At 39.9% G+C, this 25326-nt stretch overlaps 1 protein-coding gene across 7 annotated transcripts in view; it reads right to left on the bottom strand.

The window, feature by feature from the left end:
• Positions 1-25326, bottom strand: part of LRAT (lecithin retinol acyltransferase) — a 132205-nt gene that overhangs the window by 71708 nt on the left and 35171 nt on the right. For 4 of the 7 annotated variants that reach the window (XR_015726509.1, XM_087866532.1, XM_087866535.1 and 1 more), the window contains 3 exons: positions 24830-24931; positions 15008-15239; positions 1089-10592 (listed from right to left, as the gene is read on the bottom strand). The gene's annotated coding sequence lies outside the window, so the exon portion shown is untranslated. The other 3 variants (XM_087866533.1, XR_015726510.1, XR_015726511.1) reach the window with 3 other exon arrangements.

Below are 25326 nucleotides of genomic sequence, written 5' to 3'. Positions count from 1 at the left end.
ACAATACTGTGGGGAGTAATCAAAAGGTTAAGTTACTCTGAAAAAGCAATTAACTAAACTTTCATTTTGAACAAAATTCTTTTATCCAAGCATGCAATATTCAGGTGTATTTCTCATGATATAAAGAGTACACCAGGGGTGCCTGGGTGACTCAGCTGGTTAAGTGTCTGCCTCCGACTCAGGTCACGATCCCCGGGTCCTGGGATCGATTCCTGAGTCAGGCTCCCTGCTCAGTGGGGAGTCTGCTTCTCCTTCTCCCTCTGGCCTTTCAACCCCCCTCCCAACCGCTTGTGCTCTCTCTCTCTCTAATAAATAAATAAATTTTTGGGAAAAAAAAGAGTACACCAGCATTCAATGTTTATGTGTCTTATAGCAGGGTGAAATGATATATGTGTTAGCATACTCATTATGGCATATTTATGTACATATGTTTATATGTGCGTGTACATGTGTGTATGCATGTGTGTGTGGACCCTAAATGTCCATCAGTGGAGAAGTGATCTAAAATAAGGAATGGTAGGTCTATACACTAGAGTACTATGTAGTTTTTGGTCAGCTCTAAATGAGCTGAGGTGAAAAGTGCTCCAAGGTGGTTAAGGAAATAAAGCAAAATGCAGAAGAACATGTATATTACTATTTCTGTAAATAAAAAGAAAAGTAACAGTCTTTGGTCTGGGACAGAGAACTGGGTGGTTGTAGGACAGGAGTGAGAGGAGATTATTTTTAACTGTATACCCTCTTACTGAATTTGATAATAGACATAGTTTACCCATTCAAGGAGGGGAAAACATTTCTTTCAAAAAGTAATCTTTAAAGAGTCAAAATATAAGACGCCTGAAGGATAAATTCTCAGAAATAAACAGGGAGGTCATAAAGGCTCTGTATAATACTAATCTTGATAAATTTTGCCAAATTGGTCCCCGAAGTCAGTGAATTAATGTATACTCCCACCAGCAATGTACAAGTGCCTATGATCCTAGACTGCTTGCTAACACAACGTATTAGCACCATTGTCGAAGTCTGCCAACCTGGTAAATGGCACCTCACCGGAGTTAGCATTTGTCTTGTGATGAGAACAGATCACTTACCTCACACGTGGAGGAGGACTTGAAGGAGGCAGGAGCCGAGGCAGAGTGACACGAGAGAGGCGGCAGGGGTGTGGTGATGGAGATGGCGAGGCGGCGCAGATGCCCTGCGTCCTGTGCAGGTGAAACTGACAGGGTTTGGCCATGCACCGGATGCGGAGAAGGAGAGAGAGAGAAGTGTCAGGAGTGACCCTCTGGTTTTTCAACGATGTGGAAGGAGGGATTTTGGAAGTGACAGGAGAGCCTGGGGAAAGCGCCGGAACTCATTTTAAGAACAGGTCCTGGAGTTGAGCAGCCTGCGAGTCTGCGCGCAGAATGCCCGGAGGCATTTGGACCAGCAAGTCTGAAGCTCAGAAGGCAGGTCTAGGCTGGAGAGTACAGACTTTACGTGTATGAGGCTTTACTCCATAAAGTGGGGGAAGGCTTTAAGATCGCTCACATTGAATCTCCAGGTGACACTGCCTGACCGAAACATAAAATCTATAATAATGCAACTTCCTTAAGACCACATTCAAGTGTAGGTGGGTCTAAGAATGCAAAGGATGCATCTTCTGGGAAAAGGAATATACAATTTTTGAAAAGCGCTTCTTAAAAATAAACCATACCTCCGTTCCATGTTTTTCAATCCTTTTAAAAAATAAATCATTTTTTAAAAAATAAACGGACTTGTTGTAACGCATTTGGAAAATGCAAAAAAGCATAAACAAAAAACCGCAATCCCATTACTGAGAGATAATTATTGTTAACATTTTGGTCTTCCCTCTCTCCCATACATGAGGCTGTATCTTAGATTTCGTTATACATAGAATTCTAGGCATAGACTTTAATTTAAACATCATGATGTGAATGTTTATGTACTGGTATCCTTTAAAATATTATTTTATTTCAAAATTATTTTTATAATATATGTATTTTAAAATTAAAAATATATTTTAAACTATAACATAATAGTCCCCCGTATAGAGGGAACTTTCATTACTTAACCACTATCACTGTGTATAATAATTAAAAAGTTTTTTCTGGATTGCACAGAAAAAGATGTCCTTTTCATTTTCATTTCTTTGTTCTGCAGTGAGGTTTCCCATTTCAGCATGCTTATTGGGTATATGTATTAACGTTTTTTTTTTCATTTTATTAATAGTTTTTGAAATCAGTGATTAAAGCTGGGGGGGATGTCTTCTCAATAATAGCTAGTTTTCCCTTAAAAGAACAGCAGGTCTTGCATGGGTCATCATTACATATGCTGCTTACTCACTTTCATGAACCACTTCCTCTAACTTTGAACTTGAAGTGCTGTGAAAAATAGCACCAAAATACCAAAAAGCATATTGCTACTTGCCTCAAATCAATGTATGGGACAATGAAGCCCTATTAATCTAAGTTAACTTTTATTCTCTTAACAATACCACCTCATGGCTATTTCTCTCTGTCAAAATAAAGCAGCCTGTCCTCAATATCTCAACCTAATTAAGACAGCTTTATTTTCTGATCTTTCCATCCCCATTCTAATATCTTTGAGCAGAAATATAAAAAGAGATGACCTCATATGTATGAGGCTATGACTAAAGCACTGTTTATGGGACCAAAGGACTGGAAACAACTTAAATGTCCATCACAGGAGACTGTCACATCCATAGGACAGAATACAATGTGGCCGTTAAAAGGAATTGAGGAAATTAGGAGGAACGAAGCTATGATCTATCAGGTTAAAAAAGCAACGTTTAGAATAATATGACTTGCGTGAAAAATGGAAGCACTATGTGTAATACTACTGTTGGCATTTTTTTTTTAATTATATATGTTTGTCTTTGCATAGAGCATAGAAGAATTTACAAGAAAGTGTTGACCTTCTGGATGGGAACTGGGGTCTGGGAGCTGAGATAGGAAGCTGACTTAATTTTCATTCAATTTTCTGTTGTACTGTTTGAGTTTGGTACCATGTGCATGCATTATCTTTTTAAAAGTTAAAAAATAAACACAGAAATGGAATTATTCATCTCATCCTATGGCAACCACACCTTCTGCCTCTTCTTTCCCTCACCTGCCTGCCGGAGATCTGCACAGCCTTCTCTGTGCCTCAGACCTGCACCCCCACCCCTGATTAGATAGCCCTGGTCAGCTTCCACGTTCCTGAATTAATTCTTCACTAATTGATGCTAATGCCTTTCAGAAATGTTACAAGCCTCATGGGAAAGCTTCTGCCTGAACTCTGCACTGCTGATAATCTTAATCTATTCTGTCCACTAACAAACTATATCATTCTGACTGTTGTTTATCACTCTTGCTTCCTAGTCTTTCCTCTCCGTCATCCCAAGTTTTCCTTGCCTACGGAAAACTGCACAGAAAATTCCAAGTCACTATGATATAAGGTTTGGGACAAACAGTAGCTTAGATGAGATTTTACAAAATAAGGTTGAGACGATGTTAAGGAGAGGAGGGTTGACAGTAGAGGTGCGTTTCGGAATTCTGTGAGACCTGTGTGCAGGAACGGTCTGTCTGTGACATCTTTTCATCTCTGTGAGTTCTCCTTGCCCTAACATGGTCTGTTGTAGAAAAGGAAGTGGCAAAAATAAATCTTAAGTGATGAATTTTCTACATACTACTACTGCTGGCATCTCACCACATAAGCTTCATTGGGGGCAGTATCTGTCCTGTTATCGAATGAGAGGAACATGAACCTTGGGTTTGTGCACGAAGTAATAATTTACATTCTCAGTCTTAACCTCCAATCTTGGTTCTGTTGAGTTCAACTACATGTTTTTAATTTTTCTATTTCTTTTAAATCCAGAAGATAAAACTTTCTTTGGAGGGGGTGGTGATATTTCCCTTCTACCAACAGGGGAGAATGTAGGAAACGATTAAGCCAAGGACCTTTCTTAAAGCGTTTTCCAACACACTTATGAGATCAGTCATAATATTTATATATACTCAAGCACTTTGAAATCTCAAGCTGTTTTAACCAGCTGTCATTTTGGTGTCAAACTCCGGTCATTTTAATGTGAAACAAAGGTCAACAGAGGGTTTGTCTTATTCTTTTCCTATTAGCAAAATACTTTATAGTGATTGAACTCTGTTTAAACCCCCAACAGCAAGTCCCTATTGCATATTCCTGTTATCTAGATCACATGGGATTTTACGATTGTTCACAAATAAAATATATAGAAATGGAGAAAAGTGAAAGTGTCAAGTTAATATTTAAAGTATTATCCACAACCCAAAATATAGTCAGTGTGGTTCTTACAAGTTTGGCACTGATTATTAAGAGACACTTATATATGTGTTATGTTGATACCCAACACATACATAAGGCAAATTCAATTCTTTCTCTGTACCTAAAATAAGATGGCATAGTCGCTTTTTCATTGCTCATTTCAGAAACTACACTGTGAAGATCATTCCAAATTTTGCTAAATTGTTGGCCTTTAAAAATAGATTATTTCTTAAGCTTATTCTGTTTATTGTTTAACCCAAAAATAATATAAATCTTTGGCCAATATCTATTCCTGGCTTTTTTTTTTTTCAGACTTTTTACTCTCACCTTAAAAATGTTTTTGCTTATCTGCATCAGGATAATGAATTGTATGGAGCTACTTTATCCCAAGGGTTAGCCAACATACTGAAGAGTAGATGCTTAGACTTACACACTGAAATCATGACAAAGGAAGAGAAGTATTTGAAGGTATCCATTGGGTTCCCTGTAAGTGAAGTTTAGCCCTTCTGACTGATACATTCTCCCAATTCATGTTTTTGCTGTCATTTTCACCTAGTTCATTCATCCATTTCTTGCACTTAAATGTACTCATCTACTATGAGCCACGCACTGCTCTTGGTGCTGCCATGTTGATTTGAATGGTAACCATCACCTGACCTATGAGAGCTTGTTTTTTTAAAAAGAGAGACAGACAGTAAAGACGTGATACACAAATAATATAATTGCAGCTAGTGGTCAGTTTTATGGTAACAAGAAGTAGAGTAATAGGCTAGAGGATGGCTAGGGGAGATGCTAGTTCATTTGTGGTGATAAAGATAGGCTTGTCTGGGGATCTCCCAACTAAGCTGATACCTAACTCATCAGAAGATGTCAGGAGAGAGCTTTCCAGGGAAGATGTCAAGCTTGAGCAGCATACACAAGAGGCCTGGGCTTGTCATGCTCAGGGAGCAGAAAGCAAGCAGTGAATGAGGAGTGAGGTCGTGGGATGGGCAGATCCCACAGGGGAGGCTCTGTGGCCTTGGAAGGGGCTTCAGTTCTGCTCTACTGGCAGTAGGAAGCGCAGTGGGCTCTACTACAATGGGGAGATCACACCGGTTGCCACGTAGAGATGAGCTGCAGAGCGTTACAAAGAATAGTGACAATGGGAAGTTAGAAGGCGTTTGGAACAATCCAAGGAAGACAGGACAGCGATTAAGATTGGAGTTGAGCACAGGATATGGTAAGAAGTCAGCCCTAGAGGGAGCACTCTTTCGGAAACTTAGGCTAAAGAGGATAAATATTTCCTATGCTTGAGCACTCTCATTAAAAAGGAAACCAGGAGTAGCTAACAAAAAGCAAAGCACCACTTGCTTCTTCCTAAATGTGAAGAATCCGATTTCTCTAAAAGCACATTACTCATCAACATGATTTAATCACGGAATATTAGAATTGGAAAAGATCACAGAGTAACATAGTCTAATTATCTGTTTTTGCTCCAGCTTGAACAGGCTGGAATCAGGGAAAGCATATAATGTTGGGAATATCAAAAGTGGCCATTAACGCCTCCTGCTGTAATTATAATAAAGATACTAATAGACCAAGATAACAAACCATTATTTAGGTTCACAGAAACATCCAGAATGGACAGGATTTCATTACAAAATATTGTTCTCTCGAGATGTAATTCCGTGGGCAGCCTAGACTCCTAAAACAGCAATGGCCTGACCATAACTACATCTTTCTGTCAATTGTGAGTTTTTAGAGGCTCTTTAACTTAAAATGTGATTACCTTTTCAAGATACCACTATTAAATTACTCAAATTTCTAAAACTTTTTTTTTTTTTAAGTAGGCTCCACAGCCAGCATGGAGCCCAACACAAGGCTTGAACTCACCATCCTGAGATCAAGACCTGAGCTGAGATCAAGAATCAGATGCTTAACTGACTGAGCCACCCAGGAGCCCCTCAAACTTCTAAGACTTTCTTAATGAGACCCAAAACAAGGTCCTACATAATAGCTTTAATCATTAGAAAAATAGTTGGTGTGTATCAATAAATCTTATATGTGGAAATGCTGTTCCGGAATATAGAGCTGAGTAAAATATTAATACTGAAGTGCGTTCGCACTCACCACTATGATCTAAAACAATAAGTTTCTGAATGTTTTACTTTAAAAAGACCTTATAATCTTCATCTCCTGAAGATACTGGAAAAAAATGTGTGGAACAGAAGAAATGATTTATTCAACAAGTATTTACTGAGTACCAAAAGGGGCCAGATATTGGTCTAGTCACTGAGGATACAGAAATCATCAAAAGAAAAAAAAGTCCTTGCCTGCATGGAACTTACATTCTAATTATAGGTGAAAAGCAATAAAAAAGTAATTAATTTATAATATGTCAGGTAGTAATTGTGCTATGGGGGGAGAATAAAACCCAGGAAAGGTGATGAGGAGTGTGGTAGAAGCGACGGCTAGTTCATACATCCAGGGAAAAGCCATTCGGATAAAGAGCATTCCATCCAGGTAGAGGGAACAGCAAGGACAAAGGCCATAAAGTAGAAGCATGCTTGGTGTATGGGAGCAATAATAAGAGGCAGGTTGGAGTGGAATAAGAGGTGTGTGGTGGAACGTAGGTCACAGTGATAGACAGTAGACAGATCAGAGGTGCCTCATGGGCCACTGTAAAGACTTTGGCTTTTACTTTGAGTAGGGGAGCCTTTGAAGAGTTCCAAGGAGAGGGGCAGCATGATCTGATTGAAGCTGGTTTAAAAGAATTATTCTGGCTGCTGTCTTGATCTTTGTGAGCGGGCGAGTGTATGAGTGTGTCTGTGTGTGCACACATCTGTGCTGGGGCTGTGGAGGGAGCAGTAAGTGCTGTCAGGGCACAACTGCCAAAGTCCAGGCAAGAGAAGCTGATGGCTTGGATCAGGGTGGATGGCATGGAATGGGTGAGAAGTGGTTAGATCCTACATACCCTCAAGAGATAGAGTCAATGCAATTGTCTCTAGATCAGATGTGGCTTATGGCAAAGAGGAGTCAGGGCTGACTCCATGGTTTTATGGCCTGAGCAACTAGAAAAATGGAGTTGCCCAACTGGCGGGAGAAGACTGTAAGAGGTGCGAGTTTGGGGAGTGGGTAAGATTCGAAACCTGTTTTATTTGTTTGTTTGTTTGCTTGTTTTAGAGACAGAGAGTACAGGGTCACATGCACGAGGGGTGGGAAGGAGGGGCAGAGGGAGAAGGAGAGAGAGAATCTTAAGCAGGCTCCATGCTCAGTGTGGAACCCCTTGCTGGGCTCAATCTCACGACCCTGAGATCATGACGTGAACCAAAATCAAGGGTTGGGTGCTTAACTGACTGAGCCACCCAGCTGCCCCAGGAGCCTGGTTTTTGATACAGTGAGTCTGAGGTACTAATGAGATAGTCGAGAGGAAATGTTGAGTAGGCAGCTGAATGTATGAATTTAGTAGCTGAAAAGGGAAGTTATGGCTGGAAATATAACTTTCAACAGTATTTAGAACTATGAGATTAAAGATCATTTCGAGTACGGGCTCTTAAAAAAGTTTTCGTGACATAAACCCCTTTTAAAGTCTATTAAAATCTTCAGACTCCTTCCCTGAATAATATTTTAAATGCATAAAATGAAATATCTTTGAAATATTTTTTGGTATATGTAAGTAATATAAAGAAAACCAATTATAAGGAAACATAGAATCAAAATACCTTCAACGTTGCACTATGGTAACACAGTATTTTTTATTAAAACACTATACAATAAGAACTAACAGTAAGCATAATAACAGGAACCTGAAAGAAGTCAGGTGCATCAATATTTCAAGGTACCTGTAACAACTGCAATGAGATGAAAATATCTGTAATTTTTACTAGAGATAAAGTCATAGATATAGCAAATATTATTGTTCATAATTGCAGGAAATGCAAAGTTTCATTTAGAGGTTAGTGAAAATAAAGAAGAAATGTTTTCCTTCCAAGGTCACGGACATCAGGTCTATGGACTCCAGGTTAAGAATCTCTGATGTGGGGGCGAATACAGCCAGAGGAAGGGGGGGCGGCAAGGAGACTAACCAGGGACTCTCCAACATGAAGGGGCAGGAAGGAAAGGAGAACCAGTAAAGAACGTGGGGAAAAGAAGACAAAGTGGAAGAAGGACGGAGTGATCGACTATAAGAAGGGCTGCTGGGGACACCTGGGTGGCTCAGTTGGTTAAATGTCTCCCTTCAGCTCAGGTCATGGTCCCAGGGTCCTGGGATCAAGTCCCACATCGGGCTCCCTGCTCAGCGGGGAGCCTGCTTCTCCCTCTGCCCCTTGCCCCCTTTGCTGGTACTCCCTCTCTCTTTTTCTCTCAAATAAAAAAAAAAGAAGAAGTGCCGATGAAGGTTGAATAAGATGAGAGATGAGGACTCATGACCTTGTAAAGAGCGGTTTCTGCTCGGGGGTGGGGACAAAAGCCTGACTATTGTGAACTCGGGTGCCAACAAGAGAAGCTGAAGTTCAACAGCTGTGCTAAAGAAGTCTTGCCATAACACGAATTTTAAAACTACGAACTGGTAAGCAAAGGAAGGGGTCAAGGGAGGACTTTTGCTGTTGTTGTTGTGTTTATGGTGGGAGATCCCACACGTGTTTACGGGCTGTGGAAGATAGGGAGAATTGAAAATGCAAGAGAAAAAGGGACAATTCCCGGCTTACTGTCTTTGCACAGTGAGAGGTGATGGTGAGAGAGGTGGAATCTAGCACCAGGTGCAAGGGCCGTCTTCAGAGGGAGCCTGAATCATTTATGCTTCACTTACAAAGGAGGGAAAACAATTAGTTACATGGGTCTTGATCAAGGTAAGTTTGAGGAAATGATGATGGGAGAATGTAGAAACTCTCCTGTTGCTTCCATTTCCCCAATGAAATACCAAGCGGAACCACTAGCTGAGAGTGAGTGAAGAGGGGTGTGGAGAGAAGGGAAGAAGTAGTGATCCAGCCCTGCAGGGGAGTGAACAGACCAGAGAAACAGTCAGACCTGTTGGGCCCACAGGGTGCTGGTCATGAATTAAAATCCAGCCTGTTGGGGTTTGGCTGCTCCAGTGTAGGCACAGTTGCAGACCGTGTACCAGAGTTAATACCAGTATGTTCATCACAAAAAGGTCCGGAACAGAAGATGCTGACATATACCTGCTTCCAAGTGGTTTTATGTCTGTGGTTTTTCTAATTCTAAGTAATTCAAACACTGGAAACTCACTGGTATAGTGGGAGCTCTGCAGGTCAGTGCTTGGGACTGGGGCCCAGGTCAGGGGAAATAGGGCATCTAGGGCTCCTGTGGCTGATGCTGCCAAGGGTGGGCGTGACCAGAGAGGTTTCCGTTCTAAAGGGGAGCTGCATGGGCCCAAATGCCTGGGGCCTATCCAAAACCCCACACAAGATAATGCATCCTAGTGGGAACAAACACCATACTGTATATATTTGCACGATGATGAAAATGCCCGGAAAATGTAGTCAAGTTGGAATCACCCTATTTTATTAACAGATTGAATCAGTATGAAAATTAAAAAGACACTGTATAAATCAAGGAACTTATTCCAGCTTAAATATTTTTTTTTAAAGATTTTATTTATTTATTTGACAGAGAGAGAGACAGCCAGCGAGAGAGGGAACACAAGCAGGGGGAGTGGGAGAAGAAGAAGCAGGCTCCCAGCGGAGGAGCCTGATGTGGGGCTCGATCCCAGATTGCCAGGATCAGGCCCTGAGCCAAAGGCAGACGCTTAACGACTGAGCCACCAGGCGCCCCCAGTTTAAATATTCTTAATCTTATTCCTGCATTTGGCAAACAGCCTCAATGTACGTGCTCCCTTTCATTATCAATTCTTTTATTTACATGTCCGTTTCCATGTTGTTTTAGAATTCCAGCTCCTTGATAAGGAGTTATGTTTGTATTATATTTAGGCACGCCCCAGTGTTTCCTAGAATATTCTTCCTCTAGAGGACATGAGTCACTAGTATTTCCAATTTTACAAAAGGTAAATTGAATTTCTAAGTGAAATACCTTCCTCTGAGTTAGATTTTATTAACTAACAGTTCTAATATACCCATAAAACAGCTATCTTATCCACCTGGGCAAATATTAAGTCACATTTACCATTTGAACAATGAAAGGAACAGTTTATAATATATACGCAAATACAGACTTTAACTGGTAGTTGAAGAAATAAGGCAGATGCTTTATATCTCTCCCATAATACCCACCTAGGGTCAAAAATGAAGCGTGGAAAGGTTGGTCATTAAACTGGGAAGGAGGAAGGTACCGCTTAAGTATATCTGGAAAACAAAAGCCAATACAAATGTAAGTTTTAGATGTATACACACATTTAAGATACTATACCTTGCCGCGTGCATCCAAAACGAGATTGGAAAAGCCCTGCCCAAGGCAACAAAATTTCAACATTAAGCCGACTGCTAAAGGGCACTTCAAAATTTGCTAAATTAATTTAAAATTTAGTTTTCAAATACTCTCCTTCAGACTGTTTGGATTGAAAGGCACTTTGGGGCCAAGTGGGAACCAAATACGAACTGAAGCCTCGTTGAGATTAACGTTGAGTCTCTAAGGGCCAAAAAGTCGTGCTGCTGTGGTGACGTAGGACGACGCCCCAGTTAGCAGGAGACGCAGGCTGACGTCCTTAGCGCTGCGGTGTCTTATCGTCTCCAGCTTCGAGTTTCGAGGGGTTCGGAATAAAAAAAGTTTCTGTCTCCTCTGTCTTGTGGAAAGACAGAGGAGACAGAAACTGTGGGAAGATGTTAATTACTGAATGTCCGTGACTGGCAGAAGGTGCTCATTTTACTACTCCCTCAATTTCCCTACAGATCCGAAGATTTTCCAAACGAGCAATCTCCTACCACGTTACCATGTACTCTACAGGAGACATACCGAAAACATGCAGGTAATGATTTAGAGAGAATGAATAAAAAAATTCTTAAAAAGAAAACAAGACGAATTTCATATAAACTCAAGCTAAAACTGATTAAACGGTCCAGTCATTCTATATGCATCGAGTGTACCCTTAGAGCGAGGCATAGCGTTTCCACGGTCCCGTGGTCACATAGAGTAGCCTCTGCGCAGCCACACCTTCCTCTAGCTGTGTGCCCTCTGAATGCATGGTCTCTAATCGCAGTCGAACCTCAGGGTTGCTCAGAAATCAATCACGGTCTTTCATCGGTCCCCACTTTCTCCGTCTCCAGAAAGGGCATTTCCGATTTTCACTACGTCACGTGTTCCATTGCTCTCTTAGCAGATGAGCTTATTTCCAACTTCAAAAGAAAGCAGAAATCTCAGAGGGGAAATGCTTCACCTGCATGCTGCCACACTTACCACATCTGCACTTGCTTGTGGTAGATGCTGCCATCTGGCTGGTCTAACTGCCAGTCCCAAGACCCGTGTCCCTTGACTTCCCCCACCATGAGCATCAGAGAGCTGTCTCAGGCTCCCACACAGTGCTGGCCAATCAGAAAGAAGCAGAAGAAGTTGCCTGGAAACTTCTGGTAACACTTCCTTTTTTTTTTTTTTTTTTAAAGATTTTATTTATTTATTTGACAGAGATAGAGACAGCCAGCGAGAGAGGGAACACAAGCAGGGGGAGTGGGAGAGGAAGAAGCAGGCTCATAGCTGAAAAGCCTGATGTGGGGCTCGATCCCATAACGCCGGGATCACGCCCTGAGCCGAAGGCAGGCGCTTAACCGCTGTGCCACCCAGGCGCCCCCCTGGTAACATTTCCTGATTAAAGGACTAAGTGTAGGCCACATCGCCTCTTCCGCCTTTTCTGGCCTTGATCAGGGCGCAGGAGGAAAAGGCCAAGATGGATGCAGTGATGTCAACCTCTTGGTGCTGACATCTTGGATAGCGAAGTCATGCCAGCACTGCTTACCTTAAATTTATTGTCACATGAGAAAAAAGGAACCCCTGCTCGAGTGAGACACTACTAGTGGTTGGGTTTCTGCTATTTGAATTGAAAGCATTCCTAACTGACAACGAGCTCGTTCTTCTGCCCCTGTTACAGTTAAAGAGAGACCCCTTATCCAGCACTGTGCATTCCATCTTGTTCCACCTTCCTCGAGGTCTCTCTCTGTTGACTGCACCCCCCTCAGTACCTTCAACCTTTCTCTCTCCATGAGTTGTTCCACATCAACAGTATTTAACACTCAAGTCTCTCCCACATTAAATACTAAAATTAGACTGTCCCCAGACTCCCATCTTCCTCTAGCGACTGCCTTATCTTTAGCTTCCTTTCACTAACATTCTTCTTGAAAGAGCTGTCTACACTCACTATCTCCCACTTCCTTCTTCCCTAGTCATTCCTCAACTCGCGGCATCTGGGTTCGGCCAGCCGCTTGACTGTAAGCGTTTGTGCCAAGGTCACCAACAACATCCTCACTGCAGAATCTAGTGGGAATTTTTTCAGTTTTTATCTTCTTTGACCCCCTTGTAGCATTTGACACCGTGACCATTCAATCCTTTCAGAAATACTTTCTTTCCTTGAATTTTTACAAGTGTTCTGTCCTAGTTTTTCTTGCTTCCTCTGGTGGATCCCTTGTAGGCCTATTCTAAAGGATCCTCAGTGGCAAATCCCCTGCACATTGATATGAAATGAGCAGAGACGGATGCCTCCTCAGTCTTTCTCTCCTCAGCAGCCTGGATGTCTTGAAAAGTCCCACAGACTCCCCCAAACCTGCTTCTTGCCCCACAGTCCTCCTCTGTGAGTGGCTCCACCGTCCACCCAGGGTCCAAGCCAGAATGATCCTTCATGTTTTCCTCTCCCTTGTTGCTCAAATCCAGTTAATCATTAAGCCCTGTAAATTCAGTCCTCTAAGGTCGCTGATCTGCCCATTCTGCTTAGTCCTGCTAATCTTATCCCAGGTTAGGCCTCTCCTGGCATTCGTTCCCAAACCTCTCTCCCCCAGCTGACCCCATCTCGCTCCTGCAGCAAAAGGGAACTTCTTTTAGTTGTTCCCAAGCTGCCAACCTCTCTTTCACCTCTGGGCTTTCCTGTCTGCTGTCTGCTCGGACTGGAATTTTTTCCCCAAGGCTAAGTATCACTACAAGGAGTCTTCTGATACTCAGTTGAAGTGGCCCGGGGCTTGATAGGCGGAGACAGGGCCGAGTACTCCTGCTGTGTGTTTCCGCAACATCTTGTACCCCTTGCCATCATTGTTTGTGTTCTATTTTGCTCCAGGAGGACACATTTGATCTCTGGCGATCAGTCTCTCCAAACAGATTTCTCAATTAGATTGTAATGCCAGGATTTTGATTTTATTTACACCAATACGGCAATTCTTTTTAAAGCAGAATTGGCATTCATCAAAGATTGTGGGTTAAATCCCTGGAATATTAAACATCCCCATTTAGTTTGAAGGGCCATTTACCCTACAATGAAAAAAGGACATAAATGCTGCAGCAAACAGTCATTTTTGCAGTCACTGAAAACATTATTGGGATGGCTATATTCTACTTTTAAAAGCAAGGAGTGATCCTCTGTGATTCCTGAAGTATATAAATTGGTTATTGCCTATTGCAATAGAAATTCCGAGAAAGAAATAAACACAGTATATATGAACCACTAGTTAAATCTATATAGATTGCCCATGATGAAGAGGGTGCAAAATGCTTTCAAAAGCTGTGACATGACATCGAAGTATAAAATCTAATTAAACAAAATCTAATCAATTTAATTAATTTAATCAACAGAGAAGCAGATGCCAACAGGACTAAAACAATTTAAAAATAAGACCCTTATGCAACAGTGTTACAAGTAAATTCAGAATTAACAATGTGACATTATTGAAACATCCGGATTATTGCCAGGATTTACTGCAATTAGTTTTCTCTACTTAATATGCATGTGCTTCAGATTATAAAACCAAGAAGTTCATTTGAATGACGAAGCAAAACATTGAAACTTTTCACACTTTTCCAACAATCTAATTGCCAACAGAATATGACTTAATATGGAAAATTCAATCCAGATAAATTTTAGAGAGAGCTACTGATTCCTTGATTTGAAGGAGAAAATAATTTTTGTCCTGTTATACGAGCTATGACCAGAAAAGATAAGACCAAAGAACCATACTGTCATATTTATTGCTAAAAGCAAAATATATTTCAGTACAATAATGTAGCTTTCCAGGAAAAGGCTGTCTATCATATATCAACATAGACAACACCCAAGAAAAAAAGATAAACGCCAAAAGTTCCAGAAAAAATATCAATTTTCTCTTTTATCTGTGATGTTTTGGTCATTAAGATCATTTGATCTGAAAATATAAATACCAATTGTATTTGGCTTGGGAATATGATTTGGGACAAAATGCCTGGCAAACACTGTTATCCATATAACTCTTCAAGTTCCCTATTCATCTGCTTTAGGATTTCTGCTCTTTCCGTAAAACCATTATATTGTTTACAGCTAGGACTTCATGTGCCTCTGTTTGCTTCTGTCTCTTTCATTAAATCTTAAGTTCCCTGAATGCAGGCACTGAGTCATATGTGGTCGTTGTATCTCCTGCTAAGCCCCACCCAACACTGAGATTCACAAAAATAAATGAAGTTTATTTCATTTGAAATATCTGAAATGGAAACCAATGAATAAATCCCACACCAAGTATCGTGGCCCCCTAACTCTTCGAATCTGCACCGGTCACACTGGGAGCCTGACTGCCTCCCAACAATTCTCTGGCGGCCATACCTGGGGGACGTTCCTTCTCTGGTTAAAGACTCCACTCCTCTGGCCAGAAGAACTGGAACACAAACCAAGTTTGGCTGGTAACAAAGGCCTCTGGACCTTGGAAGAAACCGATTCTGGGAGAGAGGAGTTCTTTTCTTTTATGATCTCGGAATAGTTTGGCTACGAGCCTTGGAGCTGTCAGGGGCTGCTTCTCCAGCTTCCCAGAGAACGTGTGGTCTTCCCAGTCAACCCACTGAAAGCAGACGGAAGAAAGTGAGACGTCAGATGAGCCCACACCCCTAAACCTCGCAGCATCTTTACCCTTCCCACGATTAGGCTATAAGAGCCAATAAATACCCTTGACTTCCTTGCACTAGCTCATGGAAGGGTTCCATCACTGGAAGCCAGAGTTCTAACTAGAGCAGACACAGAGTTGTATTACTATAAAGATTCTGGGAATTTATGGCATCCAAAATCCTCCCATTAAGTATTAGGAAGATGGATTAGTTAGAGAGGTTAAGTACCTTGCCTGAAGTCTCACAATGAACTTGTAAGGACGCAAGAAACTGTGGCATTCTCCGGGTTGGCTCATTCTCACTCTTTCCGACACCAACATGCCCCAGCATGGCAGCAAGGGTACAGGCAGGGGGCCTAAGTTCCTGGGAAGCAGAGGCAACTAGCCACAATTTCGATGAGAAACAAGCAATGAGAAGGGGCCACTGCATGCTTGGAGTCTGTCTCTTTTGGGGATCCCGGTGATACAGCCAAGCAGTCCCTCTGAGACAATGAAGGTAGGCTCTCTGGCATACAGGGTCCTGTCTGCCGGGTACACTCCTGGCTCCCTGGAACCACTGTTTTTCTTTTTAACTGAAGTGTAGTTGACACATCCTATTAAATTAGTTTCAAATGTACAACAGTGATTCAACAATGACATACATTAATGAAATGCTCACCATAAGTGTATTATAATATTATTGACTATATCCCTTCCCTATGCTAGACTTTTCATCCCTGTAACTTCCTTATTTTATAACTGTAAATTTGGACCTCTCGATCTCCTTCACCCATTTCCCTCATCCCCCACCCCTTCCCCTTTGGCAACCACCGGTGTGTTCTCTCTATTTATAAGTCTGTTTCACTCTTTTGTTGCTGTTGTTTGTTTGTTCATTTATTTGTTTTTTAGATTCCACATATAAGTGAAATCATATGGTATTTGTCTTGCCCTGGCTTAGTTCACTTGGCGTAATACTCTCTAGGCCCACCATGTTGTCACCGATGGCAAGAGTCCATTCTTTTTTCATGGCTGATTAATATTCTCTTGTGTATGTATATTGCATCTTTTTAAACCATGCATCAGTCATTTGGAACCACTGTTTTTTGCTCGATTGTTCTGTTTTCTTTATTTTTGACCGAGTGAGATCCAAAACTGGTTCTATGGCTCTCCCAAGATTCTGGGAGCTACTAAGAACCTTCGGTAAATCTCTCGGCTTCAACGAGCTAGAATTCTGTTTGAAACCAAGAACCTTGACCTAAACAGAATGTGGTACCTGGACACGCGGTGCTGCAGCCTCACACATGCAGTGGGATTGCTGAAGACAGACATTGACCATGAAGGCACAGATACTGAAAGCAGAGAGCCGGGAACGCTTCGTATGCGTGATATTAAATGTCACCCAACTGTCCCATGCCGTGCCTCCCGAAGTACGCTACACTATGTGCTACTCTCCGTTAGAAGAGTAAAAAAATAAATAAAATGAGCATAGAAGGAGGACATTTAATAGCAGTCCCCAGAATGCCTAAACTCCTTCCCAAATGTAATACCACTCCGACATGGTTTTCGGCTGCCTCAGAAACTATAAAAAATAGTGACTGAAACATGGGGGATTTTATTTTTCTCACAATTGAAGATTAATGAACACTGAAGAGAGTCCATGCAGTTTATACATTCGAAATCGCAATCCCAAATCATCAAATAAGTAAAATGATGAGGAATAAGCTAAGAAGAGAGAGGAGGAGGTCCCAAACTATAGAAATATCTCATTGAGGTCACTTTGCTCATGTCTATTGCTTTGCAGCTGAAAACAACCTCTCACATATTCTTTCTCCCTGTCCCCTTTCCTTCCCGTCTGTTTCTCCTTCTGTCATTCTTTTATAACCCTATAACCTTATGGGTTATCTGGGCAGGCAGTAGTCATTGTTCTTCTCGGAGAAGAGAAGAGACTGGCTTTGAAAACTTGTGTAAGGCCTTGCACATCAAAAATCAAGTAGCAAGACTCAGTATTAATCGGAAGTGAAGCAGATCTAGGTTTCATGAGGCTCGAAGTTATTACAATTTGCAGAAACTTTTTAAGAAAAATCATAAAAATTAAGAATACAAAATCAGATAGGAAAGTGAATGAGAAAAAAAATCACAACCAATTACAATTTTTATAAAGTTGACAAATACCACGAATATCACAGAATCTAGCAAAACAACATAACTTTTTAATTAATAAACTGCCCAATATCCTTCTCCAATATCTTTTCCTTTTGCATCTACGCTGCAAACTCTGCTCGTCTCTTCAAATGCAAATATTTTTTAAAATACACTTTTCTATTGTGATAGTAAGATTTTCAGTCATTTCCTCAGCATAGCAGGTTGAAATGTATTCTTTATCATGGAGAGTTTTGAAAAAAGGTTTTAGCTTCACCACTCATTTATCTCATGTAAGCTTAAGCTTGGGAAGAAGTTTCTTCCATACACGAGCTGTAAGATTTCAGGGCATTTCAATTTTCTTGTGCAAGTTCACCTTCAATACTTTACGACAACCTTCCCTCAGTTTGTCACTGATGATTCATTGTAGCAGGGTGACTTTTATCCTATTTTGTGGATGTCAGTATTTGTTGTCACATCATCAAGAAAGTTAAATCTTTTTCCAATGTGTTCATATAATTTATTACTCTTCATTAGTTGGGTTCAATTTATCCTTTTCTATTTGAAATTTCTGTCTCTTGATGAATTACTGCTTTTGATGTGGTCTGAAAATGTGTTACAGTTTCCTTTTTCATAGAAAAATATCTATTGATCTCATGTAGAAATATACGAAAAATAATTTTACTTTGGGATGTTCCTGTAATTTAATATGCTTCATTGTCAACTATATTCTTGACAGGGGAGAACTTCTAGTTTTGACAGGGTGACAAGGAGAATGAATTTTACATGCCTAATGAATTTTATGTTTAATAAACTTTTACACATCTAATGATTGGAAGAATTTTCCACATGTGGATCGGCTTCTGACTGCACATCTTTCAAACTTGTTTCTCCTCTACTACCCGTATCCTTCTGGTGCTCGGGGCTAAAGATCGTTCAGAGGGCAACCAAACTTCTGGCCCCACCCTCAGTATCATGAAATTAGGTGAGCTGGTGTGGCTGAGGTAGACATATTCCTGTGGTAGCACGGCCTCCTCCATGTTGTTAGAAGGCTAACAATAACACACAGAGAACAGCCTGGGAGGCATATAAGTATATCTGGAAAAGTCTGGCAAAAGGGTAGTTAAGGTGGAAAGAGATAATAGTCTTGCAGATAAAATATCTTACTCTTATCAAATTTACAAAAACATCTGACTAGTGAGCACCATGGTAGCACCTTGGAAGGGGCCCAGATAGGTGAGGGGCCCTGGAGGTTAAACTTCATTAGCTTTATGGTGAATACGCCTCTGCTATTTCCATAATGTGTTTCTCGTTTTAATTTATATCCAGCTTTATTGAAATAGAACTGACATATAACATCGTGTAAGTTTAAGGTGAGTAGTATGATGATTTGATGTTTGTATATATTATGAAGTGTTTACCACAATAAGGTTAGTTAGCACATCTTTCACCTCATGGAATTACCATTTTGTTGTTGTTATGGTAAGAAAAAGCTCTACTCTCTAGCAACTTTGGAGTATATAATGCAGTATTGTTAGCTATTGTCACCACGTTGTACATTAGATCCCTGGAACTTATTAATACCATAACTGAAAGTTTGTACCCTTAGACCAACATCTCCCCATTTCCCTCTGCACCTCAGCCCCTGACGATCATTGTTCTATTCTCCATTGTTTTTAGATTTCACATGTAAGTATTCCTCTTTCTCAATCTGAATTATTTCACTTAGCATAATGCCCTCAAGGTCCATTCATAGTGTTGCAAACGGCAGGATTTCCTTCTTTTTTATTGCTGAATAATACTCCATTGTGTATATATACCACATTTTCTTTATCCATTCATCTGTTGATGGACACTTAAGATTGTTTCCATGTCACAGCTATTGTAAATAATGCTGCAATGAACACGGGGGTGCAGATATATCTTTGATATAGGGATTTTATTTTGGAATAGCTCCCTGTAAGTGGGATTGCTGAATCATAGGGTAGCTCTAGTTTTAAAATTTTAAGGAGCCTCCACACTGTTCTCCAGAGTGGCTGCACCAATTTCCATTCCCACCAACAGTGCAAGAGGGTTCCCTTTTCTCTGTATCATTTGTTATCTCCTCATTTTGATAATATCCATTCTAACAGGTATTATCTCATTGTGGCTTTGATTTGCATCTCCCTGATGTGAGTGATGCTGACACCTTGTCATATCTTTATCAGCCATTTATATATCATCTGTAGAAAAATATCTATTAAAGTCCTCTGCCTAGTTTTTAATTGGATTGTTTGGTTTTTTTTCCTATTGAGTTGCAAAAAGTTCCTTATATATTTGGAATATTATCCCCTTACCAGATAGATGGCTTGCAAGTATCTTCCCCCATTCCATAGGTCGCCATCTCATTTCGTTGGTCATTTTTTGCTGTGCAGAAGCTTTTTAGTTTAATGTAGTCCCACTGATTGATTCTGGGTTTGTTTTATTAATTTTAAGATACAAGTCTTGCATAGTCAAAATTCAATTCTCCCTCCATTTGTAAACATTGGTAGAGAAAGAGCAAAGAAGTGGAAACAGAAGAGAACTTTTCCCCATGACACTAACATTTCTAGAAAGTTTTATTTCTCTTCTTGGGAACCAAAGGAGGGTTCTTACCTTCTCTCCTTCTACCCACTTCACCTCTCTCAGTCTCAATTTCTCCATCTGCGAAGTGTAGGAATTCAAAGCCTTTCAAATGTTATGGCCCAATGAATGAATGAGTTCATTGGGTTAGCAGAACAGAAGCCTCGAGAGGCCTGTTCCTGTGATCATGGCAGGTCCGTTCCATTTGTGAGGGGAAAGCAAAAGCAATGTAGGAAAGAAAGCCTGTGTGCCTGGAGGTGGCACGGCACAGCACACCCTGAGACCTGCTCAGAGGGCACTAAGGAAGAAGGGACTGGTCTGGGGAAATGGGATCCTAATGTGGGGGTAATGGGACACAGGATGGGGGTGATGACATGGGCAGAGCAAATCCAAGATAACATTTACCAGGTTGCTCTGTTTGGGACTATTCCCTAAACCATACACGGAATGGGCAAATATACATGGCAATACTTAATGTCAAGACGTTTAAAAATTTTTGATCAACCTGAAATAAATATTATGAGAAAGAGTATATATATGACAAATGTTTAAAGGTATTCAAATCCTGAAAGGCAAAAGGGCTATGAATATGGCATGACCCTTGGCACACATTGCCAAGTTCAGAAGGGCAAACTAGTGAATATTACAGTTAATGATAGTGATAAAAAAGTAAGGGATTCTTACAGCTATAACTGTAAAAATATGCATATTTACCCATTTTAGTCCCTGCTTGTGCAATTTCTCCTGAAAAAATTTCCCCTGCTGCCTTCTGTTTATGATGTACTAAAAGTCAAAAGACTACTTCTCAAGGACCCTATTAACAAAGGGTAGAAATTAACAAATGCATACCTCAAAATATGACACAAGCCTGCATTTGCATACCATGAAAGAAGATATTTTTCTGGACCATACAATTATCTCTGATTTGCATGATCACTATAAAGAGTTTAATATTATAGGTTTTCCCAATTATGCCACGCATGTTCACAAAAATAAACACCTTATAAAGTGATAACACTCTTAGTCCTTCATAAATTAATAATAATAAATTTTATCTGAGGAATACAACTTGACACATGGTAATGATAGCTTGAAAGAATCACTAAAATTGTATTTGTAAAATCCCTGTTTTTTTTCCATTTTCCCTCTGTTATTTAATTGATGCCTACCATTTTCTTCATATGACAGATGAATTTCTCAAAATTTTATTTATTTATTTGAGAGCGAGCAGGCAAAGATACAAGCAGGGGGAGCAGCAGGCAGAGGGAGAGGGAGAAACAGGCTCCCCACTGAGCAGGGAGCCTGATGCGGGACTCGATCCCAGGACCCTAAGATCATGACTGGAGCCATAGGCAGATGCTTAACCATCTGAGCCACCCAGATGCCCCATGACAGATGATTTTAAATGATATATATATCATGGCTACAGTTCAATTTCTGTTAAAGAACATCTACATCATATATGACCTATAGCCATTGGATAGCTTATTATAGGATGAGTCAGTTATCCTAGTTTGAAAGAATTAAAGTACATAAGTATGTAAGTAACAATGTCTTAGTTGAGAATTTTAAGGATTTAGCAATTGCCTTCTTTGAAAGGTGTGGTCATTTGGAAGGTCACTAGAAAGGAGTAGAAGTCTAAGGTCTCGTTCTGCTTGTTATTCTAAAGACCTGCTTGTCCTTCATTAAGTCAGTTCGTTTCCCCATAACTTAATTTTCCTTTTTAATAAAATGCAGATCATATCAGCTTCTTAACAGCTTCCCAGAGCTCCTATGATGAAACAATATGGCATCAGATGTGAAACATTTCAAGGACAAATATGAGATATAATTATTTTAATGACCAATAATTAAAGTAAACTTCTTTTCCCATTATGTTTATTGTCAATTTCTCCTAAAGCCAACTTAATGAATCTATTTGACAATTTAATTATGTGACTAAATTGAGCTTCATGGAAACACCATGAAAAATAGACACAGCTACTGTTTTCAACCATCCTTTAATGCAAAGCTCTTTCCAACAACAGATAAAAGTTGGCTTTCAGATGGTAGCTCCACTTGTGGAGAGCATAGCATCGTGTATAGAGGAGTTGAATCACTCTGTTGTACTCCTGAAACACTGGACGGCAACTATACTCAAATTTTAAAAATTTAATAAAAATGAATTAATTAAAAAAACTTTAAAGTTGGCTTTCACAATAACCTTTCATTTTAAGTTCTACATTCACTAGTTCTAATTCAGTGAATTAAATATGGCAATTAAACCCTAGCCACTAATAGAGCACATTATTTCTCTGCAGAGTGAAATATCTACACTTGGACACCTGTTTCCTGTTTCTGGGTTTTATCAAGCATCTAAAATTTCTCATATAATTCTAAATAGCCCTTAAGTTGAAATCTTCACCTTACCCCACACTAGTCTACAAAATAAAACACAGGAGTTCTTGGAATTGGCGGGGAGGGCTTTATAAAATGAAATGAATAACAGACTGCAAAAATTGTGAAACCAAGAATCCTCTAAAAAGTTTGTCAAAATGAAATATTTGCCCAATATCTTGTTGAGCTTTCTATTTTGTATAAAAGAGAAAATTCCTAAATAGAAAAGAGTGTCAATAAAGATTATGACACAGAAAACTGAGCCATTTTATTTTAATATATCTGGGATTATAAATAATAATATTGTTTTTCTCCTTTGAAAATTTAATAAATTATCTTTTTTTTATGTTAGTCAAGCCGTCATAATTCAGTTACAAAGGTTGTAGATCTTTCTCAACGATTCTGCATTAAAATGAAACTCTTGCTCCTAGAGGTTAAAAGTTCAGAAGCTAGAACTGGACTACAGGGAGTTCAGAATCTGGCCCTGCCCCTCATTGGCTGTTTGCCCATGCACAAATTATTCCACCTCTCTGTGTCTAGTTTCCTCACTTACAAAATAGAAATACTAACAGATGTACCTAAAAGGGTTGTGGTGAGGGCTAAATGAAAACCCAAACAGAGAACTCGGAACAGTGCCTGGCACACATGGCAGCGACTTCTTTGATTTTAATCTATTCTAAGAGACTTTATCTTTTAATTGAGTAGTTTATAGCATTTACATCTATTTGTACAACTAACGATTTAGACTCAACTTGTGAAAACTTGTGTTATGCTTTCTGTTTTAATGTTTGCTTTATTTTCTGATTTTTAGACCAGTCATTCATTCATTCAACAATATTTACTGAGTAATATGTCTAGATATTGTGACTTAGAACTATGTTTTCATGGCTTTTATTTTATTTAGCTGCCAAGGAGGCACTCATCTTTCAGCTTTCCTTGTTCAAACATCACTTAGTAAAGCCTTCCTTAGCTGTTAGAACTAAATTATGGGGGCGCCTGGGTGGGTCAGTCGTTAAGCATCTGCCTTCGGCTCAGGACGTGATCCCAGGGTCCTAGGATCGAGCCCCACATCGGGCTCCTCCGATGGGAGCCTGCTTCCTCTCCCACTCCCCCTGCTTGTGTTCCCTCTCTCGCTGGCTGTCTCTCTCTCTGTCAAATAAATAAATAAAAAATTTTTTTTAAAAAAAGAACTAAATCATGCTCCTGCATTATTCTTGTTCATAATACCCTTTAATATTTCTTCAAAGTATTTTTCAATTCTTTAGTCGTGGGTTATCAGCTTAATGTCTATCCATATACCAAACTCCACGAGGATAGCTACCTTGTCTGACCTACTCATATAACTATATACCCAGAAGTCACTGCCATGTAGTAAGGGACTCAAAGGTTGAAAACAGAACCAATTAATTAATTAATAATGTAGGTAGTCTTAAAAATGCAGACTGTAATTATCTTTTTTTTTTTTTTAAGATTTTATTTGTTTATTTGACAGAGACAGCCAGCGAGAGAGGGAACACAAGCAGGGGGAGTGGGAGAGGAAGAAGCAGGCTCATAGCAGAGGAGCCTGATGTGGGGCTCGATCCCATAACGCCGGGATCACGCCCTGAGCCGAAGGCAGATGCTCAACCACTGTGCCACCCAGGCGCCCCTGTAATTATCTTAAATCTTTCATTCATACACACTTTGACTCTCTACGAAGTGATGGGATCACAGGGTATTTTCACTCATTTTCCTGCTTATATATTTTGTACTTTTAAATGTTTTTGATCACCATTGTTGATAAAGAATGAAATCATCTTATATGAGTCTGTCCCTATTAAAGAAAGTATTAGCACTAGTTTGTCTTTTCATATCTGTCATCAACGCTTAATTATTTTTATTAATAGGGACTTGAATCTTTAACCACATGACATGGTAGGAAACATCACTACTGTAAGTAAGATGTAAATGATTTTGGTCCAGCATCAGAAATTTTATAAAAGTTGTTAAATATTTAAATTTGGCTACAAAAATATGACATTTCTTTATCTGGATATGTTCAAAGAAAAGAGAACTTTCTGGGATGAACTAAGTGCTCTCCAGAGACAAAAAGTTGGATGTACCATATGATCTGTCGAAGGGGCTATTGCTTTATCACCTGTTACCTTTCCAAACATCATCTCTAGGTTAAGAGAAAAAAATGTGTAGCTTTTCAAGTAGAAGCTAGTATCCATAAAACTCTCCTAATCCTTACTTATTTATCTGAGCATACAAAACTGTAAAACTGTGGGGGCGGGGCTCATGTGTATCGGGAACGGCACCCCCCATTTACCATATAATGTACTGAGTGGATATATAAATACATTAGGGGAAAATGTTAAGTCTTCATAACAATGATCCTTGGGAAATAATTTGATCATTAACATGCTTTAAATTTAAACTGGAAAACCCGTCTTTTTGTTTCATGTACAAACCTTTTCAGAATACATTCAGTCTTCCCCTTCCCTTTTCAGTTTCGGACCTCCCATTGCGCAGATGGCAGTTGCTCTGAACTCATCACAGGAACAAGCACGCACCTGCCAACACAAGGTTATGAATATAAACAATGATACGAATCCATGCCAACAATAATATGTCCTAGAATGGATCACATAACAGGTTTTTTTTTTCATTTTTTATTTGAATTCAATTTAGTTAACATACAGTGTATTATTAGTTTCAGGGGTAGAATTTAGTGATTCATCAGTTGCATTTAACACCCAGTGCTCATCTTATCACGTGCCCTCCTTCATGCCCATCACCCACTTACCCTTTCTCCCTACCCACCTCCCTTCCAGCAACCCTCACTTTGTTTCCTAGAGTTAAATTGTTTCTCACGGTTTGCCTCCCTTTCTTTTATCTTATTTTATTTTTTCTTCCCTTCCTCTGTGTTCATCTGTTTTGTGTCTTAAATTCCACATATGAATGGAAT

The sequence above is a fragment of the Ursus americanus genome, chromosome 13 (genome assembly GCF_024610735.1).
Source record: "Ursus americanus isolate L20-20 chromosome 13, mUrsAme1.1.p, whole genome shotgun sequence".
Classification (NCBI taxonomy): Eukaryota; Metazoa; Chordata; class Mammalia; order Carnivora; family Ursidae; genus Ursus; species Ursus americanus.
This window is presented reverse-complemented; position numbering and strand designations above follow the sequence as displayed.